Source organism: Narcine bancroftii, chromosome 2, assembly GCF_036971445.1.
Source record: "Narcine bancroftii isolate sNarBan1 chromosome 2, sNarBan1.hap1, whole genome shotgun sequence".
NCBI classification, from domain to species: Eukaryota; Metazoa; Chordata; class Chondrichthyes; order Torpediniformes; family Narcinidae; genus Narcine; species Narcine bancroftii.
This window is the reverse complement of record NC_091470.1, coordinates 344,858,315-344,882,535: the sequence shown is the minus strand read 5'-3', so window position 1 is coordinate 344,882,535 and position 24,221 is coordinate 344,858,315.

Sequence of the window (24,221 nt, the reverse complement as noted above, 5' to 3'; positions counted from 1 at the left end):
CTGTACCGACCTTGTAAGCTCAACAACCCGCCTGATGTGCTCTCCAGGGGGACGTGCGCCAGCATACAGATGGACAGACTACAGAAACTCCATGAGGCACTCTGTCATCCAGGGGTCACTAGGCTTGCCCACTTTGTGAAGGTGCGCAACCTACCCTACACAGTCAAGGAGATTCGCTCCATGACCCGAGCCTGTTCGGTGTGCGCTGAATGCAAGCCCCACTTCTTCCGTCTGGAGAACTCCCAAGTTATCAAAGCCACCCGCCCCTTCGAGCATCTTAGTGTAGACTTTAAGGGGCCCTACCATCGACCAACCATAATAACTACATCCTTACGGCCATCGACAAGTACTCCCACTTCCCGTTCGCTGTGCCCTGCCCTGACATCACCGCCACCTCAGTGATACAGGCCCTTCACAGTATCTTCGCCATTTTCGGGTACCCCATCCACAGTGATAGGGGGTCCGCATTCATGAGTGCAGAGCTGCAACAGTACCTTCTGGAGTGTGGTATCGCTTCAAGCAGGACCACCAGCTATAACCCATGAAGTAATGGCCAGGTCGAGAAGGAGAATGCCACCATCTGGAGAGCGGTTACACTGGCTCTCCAGTCTAAAGGTCTCCCCACCTCTCACTGGCAGGAGGTTCTCACTAGTGCCTTACACTCCATCCACTCCCTCCTATGTACCGCAACAAATGCCACCCCCCACGAAAGGATGTTCTTTTTTCCGAGGAAATCTGAATCAGGAACCACTGTACCAGCATGGCTCATAGTCCCTGCCCCCGTCCTTTTGAGACGCCACGTCCGGCGCTCAAAGAACGACCCCTTGGTTGACCGAGTGAGCTACTCCACGCGAACCCGCGTTATTCCTACATTGAGTTCCCAGACGGGCGGGAGGACACTGTTTCGGTGCGGGACTTAGCTCAGGATGCAGTGGGCCCAGCAACCCCCCCAACCCAACCTTACCCAACTCTTTATTCCCCAGGCCCCGTGCCGGAACAGAAGAACCAACAGCACCTCAACGACCCAGGCCACCCTGCCGACAACACAGTTGGGGAATTGAGCGAAGGAGCGGTCGCACCCGACGAGCCCGCTGGCGACACCACTCCAGCGACCCCAATCCCGGCACCACGGTGGTCACGCCGGATGGTCAGACCCCCTGACTGCTACAGTCCTTAACCTACCCCTTCCTTTCATTCTCTCCCTCGTTTTTTTTTTCCTTCCCTCCTCCTTCTTCAGCCCTTCCACCCCAGGGTCAGTTCTCCAAGAAGGGGTGAATGTGATAGTACAGACCTATCACCAATGTATATAGTTACAGTATCTAGAGTGTAATGACAGTGATTACAGCGATTGGCTGAGAGCTTAGCCGTGCCTACTGTCTGGGCCTTAAAGGGTTGTGTCCCTAGCCAGGTCGGATCATTCCGGACTGGTCGGCCACCTGTGAAGAGCTTCTGTCTTTTGCTAATAAAAGCCTTGGTTTGGATCAACAAGTCTTTGGTTCTTTCGACGAGCTCTACAAGGGACGTGTCTTAGACAGCCAACTTGTCATAAATAACAGAGATTAATCCTTTACCGGAAGGTTGAAATCCAAAAAAATGTATCAAAAATATTCACCTCAGGAACTCTTGGAGATTGAATAAAATGTCTGATTTGTAAATATCTGAAAAAAAAATGAGCATTTTGTAAATTGAATTTTCCAACTAATTCTTCAATAGATGCAAAATTGTTATCAATAAAAAATTACTTTGAAACATTTAATCTAATACCAATCATTAAAACCAGAATCCTGCAAGGACGACTGAAAAAGGTGATTGGACAAAATGGAGCTTGCAAGATAAAACCCTGAAATCCAAAGTAGCTTCTAAACTTCATCTATATTCTTAAATTGTATTTAACAACTGGATTGTCAGTTAATTTATATGAAACAGAAGAAAGAGAGGAACCTAAGAAGTGCCAAGATAGAAACATTTCTGGCGGAATTTAATTCCATTTCTACCCAAGCAGGACAGTCAACTCGATTACAAAATTGTAACAAGAAGGTTACATATATTGACCGCCCAATAATAAAATCTGGAATTAGGAAGAGCCAAACCACCATTCCTTTTAGACTGATGAAGATCAGCGGTGTGGGGGGCTTTCCTTGCCAAATATAAGTTGATACAAGTGAGTTGAGTGAGTCAAAAAAATGATTTAGGAATAAAAATTGTTATTGATTGAAAGAGATACAAACATTGAGGTAGAATGTTCATTTAAAAAAAATTAATAGGACCTTTAACAAAGGAGACCACTTTGTTAAAGACAATTTCACATGCTAAAGTAGCGAATTTTCCCCCCTAAAAATATGCTGATGTTTCTTTGTAATTGTAATGTCAAGATAAATAAATAAACAAATAGATAAATAAACAAACAAATAGACAAATAAATAAATAGATAGATGGATGGGTAGATAAATAAATAAATAGATAGAGAAATAAACAGACAAATAAATAAATAAATAGATAGATAGATAATAAACAAATAGATAAATGAATATATAGATAAATAAATAAATAGATGGATGGTTAAATAAATAAATAAATAGATTGATAGACCGATAAATAAATAGATAAATAAATAGATAGATAGACAAATAAATAAATAAATAAATAGATAGATAAATAAATAGATAGATAGATAGATAGATAGATAAATAAATAGATAGATTGTAATGCCAAGATAAATAAATAGATCTTTTATAATCTTAAAATGAAATTTAAAACACATTAGCATTTCTCTCTCTTTTTAATTCTTTTCATGAATAGAGATCCAGCAAGATTACAGGCCCCTCTGCCCCAACAAGTCTGCATCATTCATAAAATATAGGAGCAGATATAGGCCATTTGGCCCATGTAGTCTGCTTCACCATTCCATCTTGAGGTGATTCATTCTCCCTTCTTGGCCCTTCTCCCCAAAAACTTTGATACCTTGACTATTCAGAAAGTTGTCAATGTCTCCCTTAAATATTCCCTAAGATGTGATCTCCACAGCTGTCAATTTCCTCCACATCTCTGTTTTAAGTGAGTGTCCTTCCATCCTGAAGTTGTGCCCTCTTGGCCTCAACTCACATACATGGGAATCAACTTTGCCACATCTATTCCGTCCAAGCCTTTTAACATTCAAAATGCTTCTATGAGCACCCCCTCATTCTTCCAAGAGCCATCAAACGTTTCTCATATGCTAATCCCTTCATTCCAGGATTTATAAAGATTTATAATCATAATTATAAATCTTTTAAGAACCTGCTTCAATGCCAGCACCTTTTCTTAAATAAGGAGCCAAAAATTGTATCTGTGGTGGTACACCACCGGCCTACTGCAGAGCGCAACCTCTGTACCTGTAAGGGGACAGGACAACACCTGGCCGGCTGATCAAGTCCCACCCAGTCAGGTGTCAATCACCCTCTGGGATATAAGCCTGCGCCGGCCTCCCGAGGCCTCACTCAGAGTTGCTGCAGCCACAGCCAGCCTGACTTTGTGAAAGTCTTCATGGATTAAAGACTGTTGTTCAGTCTTTACCATGCGTGTGTCTGATTCTGTCTAACAGCGCACCACAATTTAATCCACAAAATTTTCTCACGGTGGCTATGGAAAACCTCCTGTGCACAAGGAACCTCGAGATCGACCCACGCCACCCGGAAGCCCAGAGAGGCTTCGAGATCTGGCAGCATGCAGTCGAGGCAATCATCGAGGCACACGAGGGCAACATCCTGGACTCCGATCGGAAGAGGTTCATTCTACTCCTGTCAAAGCTGGGACCCCGCACCTTCCAGGTAAACAAAGGCTGCTCCACGTACAAGAGCGCAAAGGACACTTGAGAACTTGTACAAGCCCCCCAATAATGTGGTCTGTGCAAGGTACCTCCTCAACACCTGAGCCCAGCAACCTGTGGAAATGGCTGAGACACTTGCGAGAGTTGGCCTGACTGCGTCTGGCTGAACCCAGGGTAGGTGTAGAGGAGGTCAAGAGGCTGATCTAGGATGCCTTTGTACAAGAGCTGTGCTTGAGGGTCATCTGGCAGAAGCTGCTGAAAGACAACATCTATGCCCTAACCAGGACTGCGGACGTGGTCCAAACCCTGGAAGCAGCAGCCCTGCACGTCGAAAACTTCTATTCCAGGTTCCCCCAGGCTCCCTCATGGCCCTCTCACACTGCAGCTGAAACTCCAGGCTGAGCTGAGGAGGAGAACATCTATGTGGCTGGCGCCCGGCTCCCCTGTAAGTACTGTGGGTCCTGGTGTGGGACAGATGGACGATCGCACCATAACTGCCCAGCTAGGAACCAGTATTGTTCCCGATGCAGCAAGAAAGGCCACTTTGCAAAAGTGTGCCTCTCTAAACCTGCCGGTAGTTCAGCGGCCGTCTATGACCTCCCAACCTCCCCCGTGGACCCACCAACGTGCGTGTGCCGTGCGGTGCCATTGTTCCCACGACGACTTCACCCTTCCCTGACATCGACCACGCAACATCTGGCACCGCCAACGCCCATCAAAGTGTGTGCCCCGAACATCTGCACCAGCCCCCGCCCTCACCGGCACTACTCACTGAGAACTACAATGAAGTCACTTCATGCTCATGCCGTGACGTTACTTGCGGTTGATGTCTGCCGCCGGCCATGATGATGTCACTTCCACCGGCACAGCGGACACAGCACAGGAAGGAGGCCAGCCATCTTGGGCCAGGCAGCGCCCGACACGGAGGGCCCCCGATGATGTCAAGAATGATGTGGTCAACACGGGCGATGACCTGATTGCCCTACCGATGCTCTCCAAGCCACCGGAGGCCATCGGCTACTATACGCTGCACCTCACAACCGATGTCGACGTGGTCAACATGGGCGATGACCAGGCCACCCTATCGACGCTCCCCATCCCTCAGGATAGCGACGACTCTGACTCTGAGATGGTCCTGGCTGGCACTACGCTGACCAGGGACATACCCCATGATCTCGGACGCTCGATAATGGCCGTGCAAGTCAACGGGCAGGTAACAAAGTGCCTGTTGGACAGTGGCAGCACCAAGAGCTTCATTCACCTGAGCGTGGCCCCACTCCCTAATTTTAAAGGTCCACCCCACCACCTGCTTGATCGCCCACGCCACCAAGGATAAGACTGTTGGTTCCCTCGGCGCTGCTCGGTCGATATAACGATGGGAGGGGAGACTTACAGAATTCAGGCTCCTGGTCATGCCAAAACTCTGTGCACCACTCCTCCTGGGTCTGGATTTCCAGTGCCACCTGCAGAGTGTCACCCTTGCATTCGGGGGCCCCAACCTCCTCTCACATTGCACAGCATGCCAACCTACCAGCCCTGGCCAACCTGCAGCCTCTCCACACTGTGCATCACACCACCAGGACTCTTTCCACATCTTGTGCTAGGCTGCAAGCCGATCACCACCAGAAGTAGGCGCTATTGCACTGCAGACAGGGACTTCATCAAGGCGGAGGTGCGACGACTCCTGGTGGAAGGAGTTATAGAGCCCAGTAACAGCCCTTGGAGAGCCCAAGTCCTGGTGGTCAAAGGGGGAAGAAGGCTGAGGATGGATGTGGATTAAAGCCAGACCATTAATCAGTACATTCAGCTGGATGCCTTCCCCCTGCCGAGGATCACCGACGTGGTCAATGAGATAGCCTACTATCGGGTTTTATCACGATTGACCTGAAGTCAGCATATCACCAAATCCCTATCCACCCAAAGGACAAGCCCTACACCGCCTTTGAGGCGGACGGGCGACTGTACCAGTCCCGCTGGGTTCCTTTTGGGATCACGAACAGGGTCTCCGTCTTCCAGCAGGAGATGGATCGCATGGTAGAGCGGCACAAGCTGAAGGCGACATTCCCATATCTGGATAACGTCACCATCTGCGGCCATGACCAGCAGGACCACGATGCTAACCTGAAAAAAATCCTCCAGACAACTGCGGAGCTGAACCTCACTTACAACAAGGAGAAGTATGTGTTAAGCACCACCCACCTCGCCATCCTGGGGTACATCGTGGAGTTTTCGGCCCAGATCCTGAAAGGATGCACCCATTAATGGAGTTACACCTCCCCCCATGCCCTCCGCAGGTGCCTGGGCATGTTCTCTTATTACTCGCAGTGGGTCTCTCGCTTCTTGGACAAGGACCTGAGGCATAGGCAGACTTCACCCACATCAGGCAAGATGTCACGGATGCCACGATGCAGGCTATAGCTGAGGAGTCCCCCTTCCAGGTGGAGAGCGATGCCTCCGAGGTGGCCCTCACTGCTACCCTCAACCATGGGGTCACCCCGTCGCCTTCTTCTCCAGGACCCTCCATGGCTCCAAGCTAGGGCATTCTGCCATTAAAAAGGAGGCCCAGGTGATTGTGGAAGCGGTCCACTACTGGCGCCACTACCAGTCTGGTAGGAGATTCACGCTCCTCACAGACCAGTGGGCCATGGCGTTAATGTTTAACACTACCCACAAGAGCAAGATCAAGGACGACAAGATCCTGCACTGGAGAGTCGAGCTACGACATCCAGTATCACCCCGGGAAGTTTAACGACTCCCCGATGCCCTCTTTCACACCTGTGCGTCTATTCATGACGACAGGTTGCAGGCATTGCATGAGTCCCTCTGTCATCCGGGCGTCACCCAGTTGTACCATTTCATTAAGTCCCGAAACCTGCCGTCCACCATCAGGGACGTCAGGGACATGACTGAGGCTTGTCGAGTCTGTGCGGAGTGTAAACCCCACTTCTTCTGCCCCCCCCAAGCCCTCATTGTAAAGGCTACTCGGCCTTTTGAGCATCTCGGCATGGACTTCAAAAGGTCCCTGCCTTCCACGAACCGAAACATCTACTTCCTCACGGTAGTGGATGAGTACTCACGCTTTCCTTTCCGGACACCTCCACAGCCAACGTCATCAGGGCCTTTGGGCAAATTTTCACCATGTTTGGCTACTTCACCTTCATCCACAGTGACCGGGGGTCTAGTTTCATGAGCGACAAGCTGCGCCAGTACCTGATGGCTTGGGGCATCGCGACCAGTCGCACGACTAACTATAACCCGATAGGCAACGTGCAAGTGGAATGCAAGAATAGGGTGGTCTTTAAGGCAATCCTCCTGGCTCTCAGGTCAAAAGTGTGGGCCATTGAGGCGCTCCATGCCATTCGGTCACTGCTGTGCACGGCTACCAATGTGACCCCTCATGAACGCCTATTTTCATTCCCCAGGAGGTCGGCGACTGGAATGTCACTCCCTGCATTGCTCACGTCCCCAGGACGGGTGTTTCTGCGTAAGCATGTACGAACACACAAGGCCAAAGCCCTGGTGGAGCAGGTTTTCCTCCTTCATGCAAACCATGACTACGCTTACGTTAGGTTCGGCAGTGGCAGGGAGGACACCGTTTCAACCAGGGACCTGGCACCAGCAGGAGCACCCACCACACCATGCCACCCTCCAACTCAGGATGACGCTGACTGGGCATACATCCCCGTCCCCAGGCAGTTATGGGGCACGCAGGGCCTCCTTGACCACCAGGGGCCCACTTCAGCCTTAGGAGACGAACCTGCCCCCCCCCCCACCCTTCCAATACGACCCACATACTTCGACCCAGGCTCCCCTGGCCACCCCTCCGCATGGCACCACACCAGCCACACACACCCCTGCCACCAGCCCCCCCACTTCTTCTTTGACCAGTGACCAGGAGCCAGTCCTACGACAGTCACAGAGACTCCGGCGGCCGCCGAATCATCTCAACCTATAAATATTGTATGTACATAGTGAGTGCGATTCCTTGTTACTGCTCCCCCTCCCCTCCCGGGACAATTTTAATGAAGGGGGTGAATGTGGTGGTACACCACCGGCCTACTGAAGGGGGCAACCTCTGTACCTGCAGGAGTGTAAGTGGACAGGACAACATCTGGCCGGCTGTCAATCAGACGGTCTGAATGGATCAAGCCCCACCCAGTTGGGTGTCAGTCATCCTCTGGGATATAAGGCTGCGCCGGCCACCCGAGGCCTCACTCAGAATTGCTGCAGCCACAGCCAGCCTGGCTCTGGGAAAGTCTTTGTGGATTAAAGCCTGTTGTACAGTCTTTACCTTGTGCATGTCTGATTCTGTCTAACGGCACACCACAGTATCCCATACTCAAGTGAGGCCTCACTCGTGCCTTTCAAAGCCTCAACACTGCACCCCTGCTCTTACATCCTATTCTTCTTGATATGAATGCCAGCACATCATTTGCCCTCTTCACCACCAACTTAATCAGGAGGTTAACCTTTAGGACACTCCAAATTTTTAATTACCTCCCCAACTAATTAATAAATGCCCTTTAATTTCTTCTACCAAAGAGGATTGCTCTACACTTTCCAACATTAGATTTCAGTTGCTACTTCTTTGCCATTTTTCCTAATTTATCACAGTCTCTCTGCAGGTACTCTGTTTCCTGACCTCCTGCCTTTCCACCAATCTTTAATTCATCTATAAACTTAGCCACAAAAGCATTTATTCTGGAATCTAAATCATCAGAGCATGTAAACATAAAAAGAAGGTGCCCCGACACTGACGCCACTGGTGGCCAGTGGCCAACCAGAATAGAATCTCTTTATTCCCACTCCCTGCTGATCAGTTAATGCTCTACCCACGTTAATATCTTTCCTATAATTCCATATAAGCATATACAGAGCCATTGTCATACCCACACTCCTGTTTGGCTCCGAATCATGGGTCCTCTACCGGCATCACTTAGAACGCTTCCACCAGCGTTGTCTCCGCTCCATCCTCAACATTCACTGGAGCGCCTTCATCCATAACGTCGAAGTACTCGAGATGGCAGAGGCCAACAGCATCGAGTCCACGCTGCTGAAGATCCAGCTGCGCTGGGTGGGTCACGTCTCCAGAATGGAGGACCACCGCCTTCCCAAGATCGTGTTATATGGCGAGCTCTCCACTGGCCACCGTGACAGAGGTGCACCAAAGAAGAGGTGCCTAAAGAAATCTCTTGGTTCCTGCCCCATTGACCACCGCCAGTGGGCTGATATCGCCTCAAACCGTGCATCTTGGCGCCTCACAGTTCGGCGGGCAGCGACCTCCTTTGAAGAAGACCGCAGAGCCCACCTCACTGACAAAAGGCAAAGGAGGAAAAACCCAACACCCAACCCATCAATTTTCCCCTGCAACCGCTGCAACCGTGTCTGCCTGTCCCGCATCGGACTTGTCAGCCACAAACGAGCCTGCAGCTGACGTGGACATTTACCCCCTCCATAAATCTTCATCCGCGAAGCCAAGCCAAAGGGAAAGAAAATAATTCCATTGGCTCTCATATTTCTAAGCAGCCTCATATGTGCCATCTTGTCAAGTGGCACCTATGTGATTTGAACCCAGATTGGCTGGCACTCTCGCTAACCACAATACTATCGTGCTACCAGAATTAATTTCTTTCTTGAAATGATAATGGAGTCTTCTGTTGAGACACTGTGGAGTTGAATTATTGAGGAAGATTTGAAATAATGGTTGTTATTGATTAATATTGAATTGTCCATTAACTGAAAATGTTTCCACTCTAAGATTTTAAAAGCAGGAAGAAATCCAATAATACATTTACATTCTCCATACACTGCATGTTATAGTGAATATTATTTCATTCATCAGTCCTCAGTAAATATTATTGACAGACATTGAGTGGAAGATATGAAATTTGTCATAATTATTTCATATTTATGACTAAAGTTTTGTTGACAGAGTTGGAGAATGTTTGCCTTTCGAACAAAATGAAATTGAATTGTTTATTATCATGTGCACTAAGTGTCAGTAAAAGCTTTGTTTTGTGTGCTATCCAGGAAAGCCAACCCTTACCTAAGCAGGTAGTTCGATAAGAATGCAAAAGTTATACTAAGCCAAAGAGGGCAGGGAATAGTGTTACAAGGTCAAAGTGCAGGGAGCAAGGAAAAGTAGAGGCAAAACAGAGCAAGGACATGTTTCATTTTCCAATGAGGGGTAAATTTAAAAGTCTGATAATCACAAGAAAGAAACCATCCACAAATTAGAGGCTTGTATTTTCAAGTGAATTTATTGTCTGCTCCAAGAGGGGGGGTGGGAGGAAGAGAGTGTAACAGAGGTTGGATGGTTATTGTCAGATTTCCCAGGACAATGGCGGGTGTAGATGGAGTTGATAGAGGAGTGGTTGGTATACAACAGTCATGCTCAATGTGGGCAGACTTTATGGGCTGAATAGCCTATTTCTGCTCCAATGCAGTATGGTCCCCTTTGGTGACCACAGCATATTTAATGGGGACCATGGACTGAAATCATAAATTATTTTTTTAATGCAATCAGTGGAATAAAGCATGGAAAAAATCAACTAAACTTGACCGCTTCACAGGGAAAGGGGCCCATAAACAGTCTTAAGGGGATCATAGCCAAAAGAAACGTTGAGAATGGTTGGTTTACACAATGGCCGGAGCTGCATTTATAACTCTCTGAAGTTCCTTGCAGTTTTGTGTAGAGTATTTCCATTACCAATGATCCTTTCCATGGTGAATCTTAAACAGTGTACATGATTTTGGGAACTTGCTGGGTTTGGTGAAAGTACAGTAGTCGGTGGGCTTTCTTTGTCATAGCATTGGCATGGTTGGATCAGAGCAAGTTTAATCCTAAGAACTTGAAGCTCTCCAGCTTCTGCAGCTCTGCACTATTGATACATGGGCTCCCCTCACCCATTTCCTGAAGTCATTGACCTGCTTCTTCATTTTAATTAAAAGATGCTGGAGGAAGTCAGCTGGTCTCACAGTGCCTATTGGTGGTAAAGACATATAGTCAACATTTCAGGCTTGAGCCCTTCTTCAAAGTATAGGACTCAGGCCTGAAATATTGGTAATATACCATTAACTCCAATGGACGTTGCAATATGTTCCTCTAGCATTTCTGTGCTTTTACTATAATCACACTGTTTGCAGACTTTCATGCTTCTTCATTATAATTGTTGACTTGACACCATGCCACCTGATTTGTCGAGGTGTTAGATCTGTCTATGATAGAAGTGTCATTTGCAAACAAAGATGGAATTAGAGCAGTATCTGGCCATGCCTTCAAGCATTTAGAAGCAGTATAGCAAAGGACTGAGTATGCAGCCTTGGTTACTCCTGTGTTAAGGATTATTGTGAAGGAGGTGCTGTCCCAGTTCCCCATTGCTTGCAGAGTGCAGGACAGGATGACAAGCATTCAGCTGTGGAGATGGATGTTGATACATATGAACAATCTATTCCCTCGCTTCCCCTAGAAGCCTGGGGATTATCTCATTAGCCCTGGAGACTTATCTATCTTCATGTTTTTCTGAAGCTCCAACACTACCTCTTTTTTAATCTTGACATGCTCCAATATATTAGCCTGCTCTATGTTGACCTTTCATTCATCAAGGTCCCTCTCCCTGGTGAACATTGAAGGAAAGTATTCATGAAGGACCTCCCCTACCTCCAGGCTCAATTCCCCCTTGGTTCTTGAGGAGTCCTACCCTCATTCCAGTCATCTTGCTGTTCTTCACGTACATGGAGAACACCTTGGGGTATTCAACTTGCCCAGCTTTTATCATGACCCCTTCTGACTATTTGGCAGTGAGTTTATGTCGACTGGATATAAAGAATCATTTTTTTTTAACTTTTCTGCAATTCTTTGTGACTCTTGTCAGGGCACTCCTTCAGCCATTTAAAGAAAAAAAATACAAAGCCTTCTAGTTCTACAGAATTAGAATTTATACACACATGCTGGAGAAACTCAGCAAGTCATACAGCATTCTTTATATAGCAAAGATAAAGATACATCCCAAATAAGTTTTATGACGGAGACTCTTGGCATCCTAGAATTCCAAATAAATTGTCTGACATGCTTTTAAAGTGCTTTAATTAAAAAAAAACTTGTTTGTATAAGAATGGAAAAAAATTGAAAGAAATATTGCCATCTTGGCTTCACTTTCATCTTACCCATCAAAGTAATGGGGCAGGCTCCTCCATCTACATAAATCATCCTCATTCTTTCCAAGCAAGGGGAGGTAATTCAACCTATATAAATTTTGCACTGTATTGTCTACCCTTATCCCTAAATATTTAATACCCCCTTGGGGCCAATCAAGTTTATTTCCTTGTTGTAACTATCTATAATCTCCTTTTGTTAGGGGCAAAATTTAGTTTCAATCAAAATTTATTTTATACCAGAAACCTCATAATCTTATAAAGTATCTCATAACTTAGCCAGAGATTCAGTCGGATTTGACAAATATATTAATCTTTGGCTTGGCTTCGCGGACGAAGATTTACGGAGGGGTATGTCCACGTCTGCTGCAGGCTCGTTGATGACTGACAAGTCTGATGCGGGACAGGCAGGCACTGTTGCAGCGGTTGCAAGGGAAAATTGGTGGGTTGGGGTTGGGTGTTGGGTTTTTCCTCCTTTGTCTTTTGTCAGTGAGGTGGGCTCTGCGGTCTTCTTCAAAGGAGGTTGCTGCTCGCCGAACTGTGAGGTTCCAAGATGCACGGTTGGAAGAGATATCAGCCCACTGGCGGTGGTCAATGTGGCAGGCACCCAGAGATTTCTTTAAGCAGTCCTTGTACATCTTCTTTGGTGCACCTCTGTCTCGGTGGCCAGTGGAGAGCTCGCCATATAACACAATCTTGGGAAGGCAATGGTCCTCCATTCTGGAGACGTGACCCACCCAGCGCAGTTGGGTCTTCAGCATCGTGGATTCGATGCTTGTGGATTCTACCAGCTCGAGTACTTCGATGTTGGTGATGAAGTCACTCCAATGAATACATAATCAGCAAATATATTTATCTTATGTTCTTTTCTGTTCACTCTGAACCCCATTATATTTGGATTCCATTGAACAAATTCTGCCTGTGATTCTATTGTTAAAATAAATAGAGCTGGAGATAATGGACAGCCTTGTTTACTTGACCTACAGAGTGGGAAAACTTGAGACATCTGACCATTGGTGACAATCTTAGCTTGAGGTTTACAATAAAGTGTTCTTCAAAATCCAATTAATGAATGATTGTCCCAATCCAAATTTCTCAAGTACTTTGAATAAAAGAATAATGGTGGACTACGATTAACTAATTAAAAAATATATATTATTTGACTACCCAATCAAAGTTTATAGCATTTTTTTTTGAGGGAGGAGATATTCCTGATTGAGCTCAAATTGATCTTCACTTGATGGGTGAGAAAAACTAGCAGAAGATTTCATTTACAAATGGAATATTAAATTATTGTCTGGAAAGACAGATTTTAAAACACATAATTTGGATATGACCACAAATTAATAAATAAATAGGTCTAAAACTGGAATTATCTTCAAAAACACCCTTGAATTGAAATGAGTTAATACCAATGACATTAGCAAGTAAAATCCTGGACATTTTCCACTCTAAATTGGTCAAGTGTGTCAAGATTGTTATGAACAACGATAACTTACATCATTTGAACAGCTGAAAAATAGATATGATTTGTCAAATAGAACTTTCTTCTGCTATCTTCAATTAAAATATTTTTTAAGAGATAATTTAAGAACAACTATGACCCTATCAATGTTAAACAATAGCCTGAAGCCGGGCTTGCAGAAATCGAGGGAAAGGTAAGAGATGGACTTAGGGAAAAGGATTCAGGACAATATCAGTCAAAATTGTGCTCTGATAACATATGATTTATTAATGTCAGATATAGATTGGTACAATACCAATTATAGCTTATACTATAAAAATCACACGGTTTAAAATCTGAAATACCTGTGGTATACAGGTTGAAACATTTATGCATTCAACCTGGCCATGTGTGAATGTAAGATCCTTATTGAATGATTTGGCAGAAATTTTGACAAAAATTATAGAAGTGAATTTTACATTGGTACCAGAACTGTATTTATTGGCCGATCTTTTTGGTTCTTGGCACAAAACTATCAAAATATCAAATCCAGTTCATGAGGATTGCACTAGGGGTAGCCAGGAGATGTACAGCTGTTACGTGGAAGTCCAACTCCTCCTTACTTATTACTCGCTGGAATATGGAAATGCAAAATTGTGCCCCCCTAGAAAAGATAACTTATAATCGTAGAAAGAAATATGACGTGTTTGTTAAAATGTGGCCACCTTACTTGAATCGTACTGGCTTAAGGATAAAATTAACTTTCCCAAAAAAGGTTTAAATAATATAGTTAGGTTAATAGTGTTGAATTCCAGAAGATAAGATATAGAATAATTAATGAAGGCATGCTCAAACACCCCTTCCCCTTTGGACATTATTTTTAATGTTAGCAGTTAGTGGGGGATAAGATTTGGGCAATCACATGAGACACTGTAATTTTAAAATATTATTTATATGATGCTTGTAATAATGTTCTATATGAGTCTTGTAAAAAAATCAAATAAAAATATAAAGATACATAGCCAACGTTTGGGCCTGAGCACTTCATCAAGATATGGACAAAAAGCCTGAATAAAGTGGTAGAGGGAGGAGCAGGGGGAAGAGTGTAGGCCCACAGGCAAAAGTTCATAGGGGAATAGGGGTGATGACCTCTTGCCTGTGGGCCTTAGCTCCTCAATCCACAATTTTATTCAGGCCCCTGCCTTCCTTATCCTCATACCTTAAACAGGCCCAAAACATTGGTTATGTATCTTTGCTACATAAAGAAAGCTGTGTGATTTGCTGGGTTTCTCCAGCATTTTTGTGTAAACTATAATCATAGCGTCTTCAGGCGTTCTTGTTTACTGATAGAATTGGAACTTGCATTAAAAGCAATCCATCAAATTGCAGGAGAACAATGGCCGGTCATTTTTTCTTTACAGTGTTGACTGAGGGAAAGGCACCCTGTTGTTGTTCAAATTGGACCCTGCAATCATTGAGTGTTCGGCTGAATCTTGGATTTATGAGAACGATGACTTCCTTCGGCTGTTCTGAAAATCAGCCCTTATGTGCTCCAGTCATGTGGTGGATGGTGCTGATCCACTGTCATAAATCTTGGCACAGGCAGAAAACTGGTTGTTCCGGCATCATTGAATACCAAGTAGATGAGGCATGACTGATAAACTGTAATCAGCAAACCTCTTGCATCACCTAAAACAAATGCTATTTCTGGGGTGTTTCAGAAATGTTCCAACTAAACCACACCGGCATTTGAATTGTTTTCATATGTGATGCCATCGGCTTCAGGATGTTTAAGTACTGAATTATTTGACATTTATAGATATTTTCCAATAACTTCCATTGTTAAAATGAGACATATAGCTAAATATTTTCCTTTCTAATTTGAGATACTGATCTTTATTCTGGAACTCCTGCTGCTGTGTTCCAGCACAGTTGCTATCTGGGAAATGAAAGCTAAATGCCTATTTTTTATTTAACAATTTGATGACATATTTCATATCGCTCTATAGTTCATATTGCACAGTGTGTGACTGGCAAAACCATCAACAGGTGAGACAGGGGAAACAGGACTAATTAACTTCCATCCTTGTTCAACTTCTGTCAATGAGAAGTTGTTCCTCACCCTTGTCAGACCACATTTGGAATCCGCACTAGCTACATGGGACCCCAACACAAACAAAAGCACTACCACCATTGAATGAATCCAGAGACTGGCAGCCCGATTTGTCACAAATACATATGGAAGAGAAGCGAGTGTTACAAAGCTCTTGGATTCATTAAAATGGAGGTCTCTCCAAGACAGTCGCGAAGCACACTGTTTGACCTGTTGTTTCAAAATGCTACACTGCTAGCACGATATAGTCTACCTATTCTACACCGAACCCAAACCTGCTAGGAGTAGACAAGGGCATGCAACCCAATTTGTAGTGCCATCTTCCAAGACAGCTGTGTTCAGCAATTCATTTTTCCCTCGTATAATTAAAGCATGGAATAATCTTACCCTACCATACTCACAGAATCAGAGCCAATTAAATTTAAACATCTCCTCCTTAAGTACACCCTCCCCTACCTCCAGTTTAAATTCTATACAGATATTTTGGAGAGTCAAGAACCAGGAACCAAGATCCATTTTCCCCTTAATCTCATTTAACTTTGATTTTATATGGGAAATTTGAGTCAGCAAATAGTGGAATGCCTTGATGTAAAGGGCAATTCTTACATTGATTAAGGAAAAAATTGTGATGTATTTCTGTGGTAATACGACCACCAGCCTACTGCAGGGGGCGATCTCTGCACTTGCAGGAAGATCACCTAAGAGGGTGACTCCACCTGGCCAGCTGTCATTCAGCCGACCTGAATATAAACCTGAGCCAACCCCTCCTGAGCCAGTCACACAGAGATCCACCAAGACATAAACTGGTAATCAGACTGCTACTCAAAATCAGACTTGTACAGTCTTTTCTGAGTTTGTGCTTGCTTGCTACTTCCACAATTTCAAAATCAGGATGGGGTGTGATTTAGAGGGAAGCCGAAGAATATGGTGCATCTAAACATGAGCTGCCATTCTCCTTTGTTAGTGAGAGGGCATTTGGACTTGGGAGGTGTTGTTAAGATGGCACTCACACCAATCATGGTGGAAATGGATATTTAAACATTGAGGGTGACGATAAGGCAGACTAATTTGTCCTGGATAGCAATTAATTTATTTGACAGAAGCTGAACCTATTCAGACTATCAGAATGGGAGACAACCTGACAGGAAATTGACCAGCAAGCGGCTAAGCAACTGCGTGGACCCACACAGCCTGAAGCATGTTGGCATCTGCAGCTGCTGGAGACTGGTTCATGGGAACCAGGTATCGGAACCAGGATTCAAGGGGGTGCTGAGGGAAAGAAAGGGCTCCTGAAGGCTTTCTGATTATATCAGATGTTTGGATCTAGAACTTTATCAGGAATCTATGCAGCTGCTGAGGCTGCAAGAGCACTGGAGGCGAATCCATGAACACTTAATGTCTCTGAAGGGATTCTCTTTCTGTTATTTTCAGGGACACCAGGCAATCCTGATGCCACCTCTTTGTTTGCCTTATGGCAGGCAAAAGTTGAGGGATATATGTATGTTACATTTTTGTATTATTATGTATAAAAGGAACCTTGAATCTTGAATCTATCACATTGCTGACTTGTGCACGATTTGGGGGTCATAGATGGTGTAATACTTGTAACAGAATACAATTCCTTCCAAACTTGTGTTAATGAAAGAAGCCTGAAAAGATGTCAGTTTATTGGGTTGAGCTCTCCCTTTTTGGGCTGAACACCCAGGTATTCAATCCAATTAGTTGATAGTGTTCTTTTTAAAAAAAAGTCCTGCAACCACGGTGGTCAATTCCCAAGAAGATAGCACCTATGCTGGGCAGTGTACTCCAAGGGGTTGCAAGCTCCAAGGAGCAGCGAACCGGTGCATGGCTCCAGAACCAGAGAGACCACCCACCCCTGTTGGTAATGAGAAGCACGGAAGGTGACCCTTCAGGAAAGATGATCAGAGCAGCGGAGCAGTGAAGGGCTCAGCAGCTGATGGATCCACACCAGGCTGCGGGCTGCAGGCAACTTGCAGTAGGAGGGCCCTCAGGATCGGGCTGCTGGAGACTGGCTCATGCGAACTAAGTGTTGGAGCTGGGATTCGAGAAGGTGCTGAAGGCAAGAAGGGCTCCCGAAGGGCTTTGGGTGCCAAAGGCTTCCTTGATTGTGTTGGGGGTTTGGATCTGGAGGACAGGTTGACCATCGATTGAACAGGAGTCTTTGCAGCTGTAGTGGTCGAGGGAGATTGGAAGCAAATCCTTTAACACTCAGGGTCTCTGAAGGGACTTTATTTTGCTTCTCTTATTGTGAGAGGTACCAGGCAATGCTCATGGTGACTGTTTGTCCAAGGGCAGACAAAAGTTGGTGTATCATTTTAATGTGTTATCGTGTTTCAATCAAAGAATTCTCGGAACTTTTAACCTTGAATAAATACTCATCATTATTATTATCAATCAGATTCTTGATCCCAACTTTGTTGCCAGATACTTTTAAATTGCCTTCAAATTATCACAGCAAAATTAAAATTCTTATTAAATTAGTCTAGTTCTCTTGATTCCTAGTCCAGGCACATAATTCCTAGCCTACTGCCCCCTTCCCATAATTAGCCTCCCTGGGGTCAGATTAAATGTAAAGATATCCTGAAGTCAATTAAATGTGATGTCTCTGAAAATTTCTATTGACTTAGACATGATGTCTCAAATATCATTGTTGCAAGAATAATAAAGCATTCTTACTCTATTTCATCTCATCATTCACTATTTATTGCATGTTCAAACTTTTGTTGATAGACCACAGCACCAGTGGTGAAGATGGTGAATGAATGGTTGAGCGAGGAGGAGGTGCGTCTCCAAAACTGCTTTGAATCGGAAGACTGGAACATATTCTCATCCATTAACTTGAATGAATATGCATCAGGTGTCACCAACTTGCATCGCGACCTGTGTGGACGGAAATGCAGGGGCTTCCCCAAGCAGAAGCCCTGGATGAGGACAAGAACAAGGGCATTTAAGGCCGGGGATCGGGATCTTTACAAGGTCCAGGTATGACCTGAGGTAGGCCATCTCTGAAGCAATGTGCCAATTCCCGAGTAAGCTAGAGACAGAGACAGACACTTGCCAGTTGGCCATTACAGCCTAGAAAGTATGGGTGAACACTATAGATGGCTGCAATGCTTCACTGCCCGATGTGCTGAACACCTTCTATGCCAACTTTAAGAAGAAGAACGAAACAATGTTTACTAGAATCTCTGAAAAGGCTGAGGCCCCTTTTATATCTGTCTCTAAGGGCGATGTCAGAACATAATTCAAGAGTGTGAACCCTCGCAATGTATCAGGCCCTGATGGCATACCTGGCAGGGTACTGAAAATAACTAGCCGGAGTGTTCACGGACATTTTTCAACCTCTCATTGAAGCAGTTAGAGGTTCCCAGCTGCTTCAAAGGGGTACCAATCATTCCGGTACCAAAGAACAGTAGCGTGTGCTGCCTCTACTGTGATGAAATGCTTTGAGAATTAACACATACCTAAGCAAAGATCTGGACCCACTCTAATTAGCCTATTGTCACAATTACTCCACAGAAGATGCAATATCGCAAGCTCTCCACTCAGCTCTGGATCACCTCAACAACAACAATTATTGCATTCAGCTGCTCTTCAGCTACTAGAGCTTGGCCTTCAATACCATTATTCCCTCAGTGCTGGTCAAGAAGCGACAAACTCTAGGCCTCTGTGTGCCCCTCTGTAACTGGATCCTTAACTTTCTCATTGGAAGAATTGGAAACAACCGTCTCCTCCTCACTGTTGATCAACACAGGTGTTCCCCAAAGATGCATGCTTAGCCCACTGCCCTACTAGTTATATACCCATGTCTGTGTGGCCAGGCACAATTCCAATGCCATCTACAACTTAGCCGATGATTCCACACTTGTCGCCAGAACCACAAACAGCAAGGAGATAGATCAGCTCTTTGAGTGGTGTCACAACAACAACCTTGACACAATGTCAGCAAAACCAAGGACATGATTATGGACTTCAGGAGGAAATCGGGAGAGCATGACCCAGTCCTTATTGCGGGCTCAGTAGTAGAGAGGGTCAAGAACTTCAAGTTCCTGGGTGTTCACATCTCCAAGGATCTGTTCTGGAGCCTCCATGTTGATCCAATCACAAAGAAGGCTCACCAGCTGCTATACTTTGTGAGTTGTCTGTGGAAATCTGGTATATCACCGATGAGACACTTAAACGTCTACAGGTGTTTTCTCTGCCCCCCCCCCCCATCCCTCACTCTGCCTGAGGGGTGGGATGGTCAGGCCAGGCCATGGCAGATCTGATTCCACCTCCTCCAGTTCATGGGGCAGTTCATGGACCTTAGTGTCAATCAATGCTCATAATTAGTCAATGAGTCACTTCCACAATCGGTCCCTCACTAGAACAGTGTACTGTGGAGAGCATTCTGGCTGGTTGCCTGGTATAGAGGCACCACCTCCAAGGACAAGAATAAATTCCAGAGGGTTGTTAACTCCGCCTGTGACATCACAGGCACCAGACTTCACTTCATTGAGGATGTCTACATGAGGCGGTGTTTTAAAAAAAGCGGCCTCTATCCTCAAAGACCCCAACACACCCAGGCCATGCCCTCTTTATTCTGCTACAATTGGGAAAAAGGTGCAGGAGTCTAAAGATGAGCACTCAACAGCTTCTTCCCAGTTCCCATCAGATTCCTGAATAACTGTAACTGAATATTAGTGCCTTATTTTTCGTGCACTTTTATTTATATTTTTATATAGTTATGGAGTAAGATAGTTGTAATATGAATGTTTGCACTATGAAGCTGTCGCAAAATAACAAATTGTCATTTTATTTATGACAACAAATTCTGATTCTGAAAGACACTATCACATTAGCTGAAAATATCAGCTTCTTTGAGAATAGTGCAATCGCAGAAAATCCCAAAATAAAAGCATCTTCCCACTTACATATGATTTAAAAAATCAGTAGAATACAATGAGATGTTTTCAGTAAGACAGTGGAAAACTAAGTCAAGGTTGATCAACTTTGGGACATTTTCAAGTCTCAAGGTTGTGATGGTGTTGAGTCTGCACTCACACAATTAAGACTCAGAGACGTGATGCTTTCTCGTCCTTTACTTCTATTAGACTAACATGGCTACTGACACACAGGGTGATGTGTCTCTTTACGACCCTATCTACGTGTCCAGCAAAGATTGGGCTCATACCCAACACTCTTCCCCCTAGTGCAGTAAATGCTGATTGGGCCCCTTCAAACTAATAAGATTACATCGAGCCCAGAATTACGTGAGTATTAGAATACATCTAATCAGTAATTATAAATATAAAAGGAAAAGTATTTAATAATAATTGGGGCACATAGTCCTTAAAGCATTCAAGTGGTCTTTCTTTCTCTCTTGGACCTCCTCAGCATGGTTTGCTGTGCCGGTCTTTGCTCGGGACGTGTAGATAGTCGGGTCGGGAGTGACTGCCTGGCTTCGCTGACCTTCGGCGGCAACTGCCCATCTTCGCTACCCTCATGGCTGTGTGTCTCAGTTGCTTATTTGAATGTTTGTATAAAACATTCTGCCTCCCCATTAGAACTTGGGTGATAGAGTGCGGACAAAATGTCTGATATTGTGGTCGTGCATAAATTTTTTTAAATGTTCTGATGTAAATTGAGGACCATTTACCATAACTAATTCATGAGGCAATCCATAAGCGGCAATGATAGCTCATAGACAGTCAATCGTGGGATCTGCTTTGGTGTTTTTCAGCTGTGAAACTACTGGCCATTTGGTGTGTACATCCACAGCTATTAGGAAAGTCTCACCCATGAATGATCCAGCAAAGTCTACATCCTTGTTGCCACTGTTGTGTATGCACTCACCTAATTAAGACTTGGAGATGTGATGCTTTCTCATCCTTTACTTCTATTCAACTAACCTGGCTACTGATACACAGGGTTATATATATGGAAGGGTGATATATCATGATGTGGGTGTCATGATCTCCAGCAGAGGGCAGGCTTATACACAACAGATGACATCCAGTAGAGTAGGGTAGTAATAAAACCTATTCTTCAGACAGTATGAGAATTTCCTTTTCAACAAAAGGGAATGGGAAAAGAAGAAAGCCCTTCTGCTGTCAATAGCTGACCAAAAGATAAAATCTTTGGATCAATCGAGGGAATAAACCCCCAGCCTACTCAACCTCTTCCTTTTGCTCAGGCCCTTGAGTCCTGTCAATGTCTCTATAAATACCCTTGCTTGGATCTATTCTATCCTTGGAATAATAATGATATATTTCATGAATACCATTTGTGTTTCTACATATAATTTACTATATTTTCTGAAATGAGAGATTAATCATTCTCTAATATTTTCCTTCATATCCTTCATAATTTTCTAAATCTTGATCAACTCTCCCCTTATTCTCTGCCCTCTAGGGAATAAAGTCCTAACCTTTTTAGCCTTTACCTACAACACATTTCTGCAAGTCCTCGAAACATCCTTGAAAATGTCCTCTGCACTCTTTCAATTTTATTGATATCCTTCCTGCAGTTATGTGACCAAAATGGCACATGTAACTCCAAATTTAGCCTCATTGATGTCTTATACAACTGCACCATAGCATTCCAACTTAAATAGTCAATGCTTTGATTTATGAACACCAACGTGCCAAAAGCTCTCTTTACGACCCTATCTACATGTGATGCCACTTTCAGGGAAAGCGTTTTTGCAAGGTTGTTGTTGTTACATCATTCAATGAGCTGATCCATCTCCCTCCTGTATCTGTATCCCAAGATCCCTCTGTTCTACCACACCCCTCAGTACCCTACTGTTTATTGTACTTATCCTTTCTTCATTTGTCCTTCTAAAGTGCAGCACCTCATATTTGTCTGCATTAAATTCATCTGCCATTTTGCAGCTCAGTTTTTCATTTGGTCCTGTTCCCTCTGGCTTCCTCACTGTCCACTACACCACCAATATTTGTGTCATTTGCAAATCTGCTGATCTAATTTACTACATTATCATCTCGATCATTGATACAGATGACAGTGGAACCAGAACTGATATTTGAGGCTCACCACTAGTCACAAGACTCCAGTTAGAGAGGCAATCATCCATAACTACTCTCTGGCTTCTCCCATCAAGCCAACCCTGTTCTATCAGTCATGGAGCCAGCAGATATACCAACATCTGACTGTCAACCAGCCTAAGACTGAGCAGGGCATTCATGGGGCTTTGTGCTTTAGTGGACCAATTGAATTGCAAGGGGAGAGAGAGTTACACACAGGTTGGGGAGAAGAGTTTAAAATAAGAGCTTTAGAAGGATTTGGTGTTTCATACATGATTCATTAGCAAGAACAAATAAAGGTAAACCAGGCATAAGCAGAGAAGTCATTGATAGAGTTAGCAGCATGTTAGTGTCCCAAGGTAGTAGAGGTTAGTTAAAGGCTTTGCCTCAAGAAGCTTTGGTGAGTGGTGGTGATGGACGTGGTGCATGCACAGAATTTCATATAAGATCTTTAGATTCTTTTCATAGTAACTCAGCGAAGGGAGTGGAGGTCACAGTGAGGCCAGTGGTATTCTCCAATTGCAGGAGCAGGAAATCTGGGACAGCACAAATATCTCTGTGTGTGGTGCTACTGCAGTGTGTGTGTGTGTGTGTGTGTGTGTGTGTGTGTGTGTGTGTGTGTGTGTGTGTGTGTGTGTGTGTGTGTGTGTGTGTGTGTGTGTGTGTGTGTGTGTGTGTGTGTGTGTGTGTGTGTGAGAGAGAGATATATATGTATGTATTGTATGGGATTGCCCACCCCTGAACCTGTGACTCCTCCCACCCAGATATCCCCATAAAGTCTGTTAAGCCCAAACCCCTCCATCAGTACCTGTCTTGGAACCATGCAAGCTCTGCTAACACTTTAAAGTTATTAAAACCTATTAATCACGATTCTCTATCTGATTGTGATTGATTAGTAGTACAATTTATTCAACTTAATTTTAGACCATGGACAAGGTTATACAGGTGGATAAATTAGACATGACCGCAAGGATCCAGAGGCCTTGATGAAATTCAACCAATGGGTGCACTGCCTTGGCACATTCATGAGGCGCAACGATGTGCGGAGCAAAGATGAGAAGGATGTGCTCTTCGCTTAGGTTAGCCACTGGGTTTTCCAAGAGATAAGAGATTTTACTACTTACTCCAAAGCAATGGAGTTCCTGCAGAAAAAGTACTGGGCCGTGATGAATGTGATATATGCACAATTCCTCCTGGGCAGCCGAAAACAAGCACCGGGTGATTCGATTGAAAAGTATATGCGGGCACTGTGGCAGCTGGGATGAGCCTGTGACTGCCGAGATGTCTCTGCAGCTGCCCACCTCGAAGGCCGTGCACGGCCAGTTCAGTTCTGATGACACCAGACAGAGACGCCTGAAAAGGGCGATAGGAGCCTATAGAAAGCAGTGGACTTGGCTAAATCACTGGAGACAGCACAACAAAGTGCTGAAACATTCTCTTTGGGCAACGCAGCCACCGTGTGGGGGACTCAGGTGCCGCCATCTTGGGACACAGGATCCCACATCACTACTGCCTCCATCAAGTGCCAGAAGTGCTACTTTTCCAGGCATGGGAAGAACCCATGGAAGAGCTGCCCAGTCTGAAGTACCACATACTCCGCTTGCTGGAAGAAAGGGCACTTTGCGGAAGTTTGTAAGTCCCAACCTTCCCCCAGCAGCA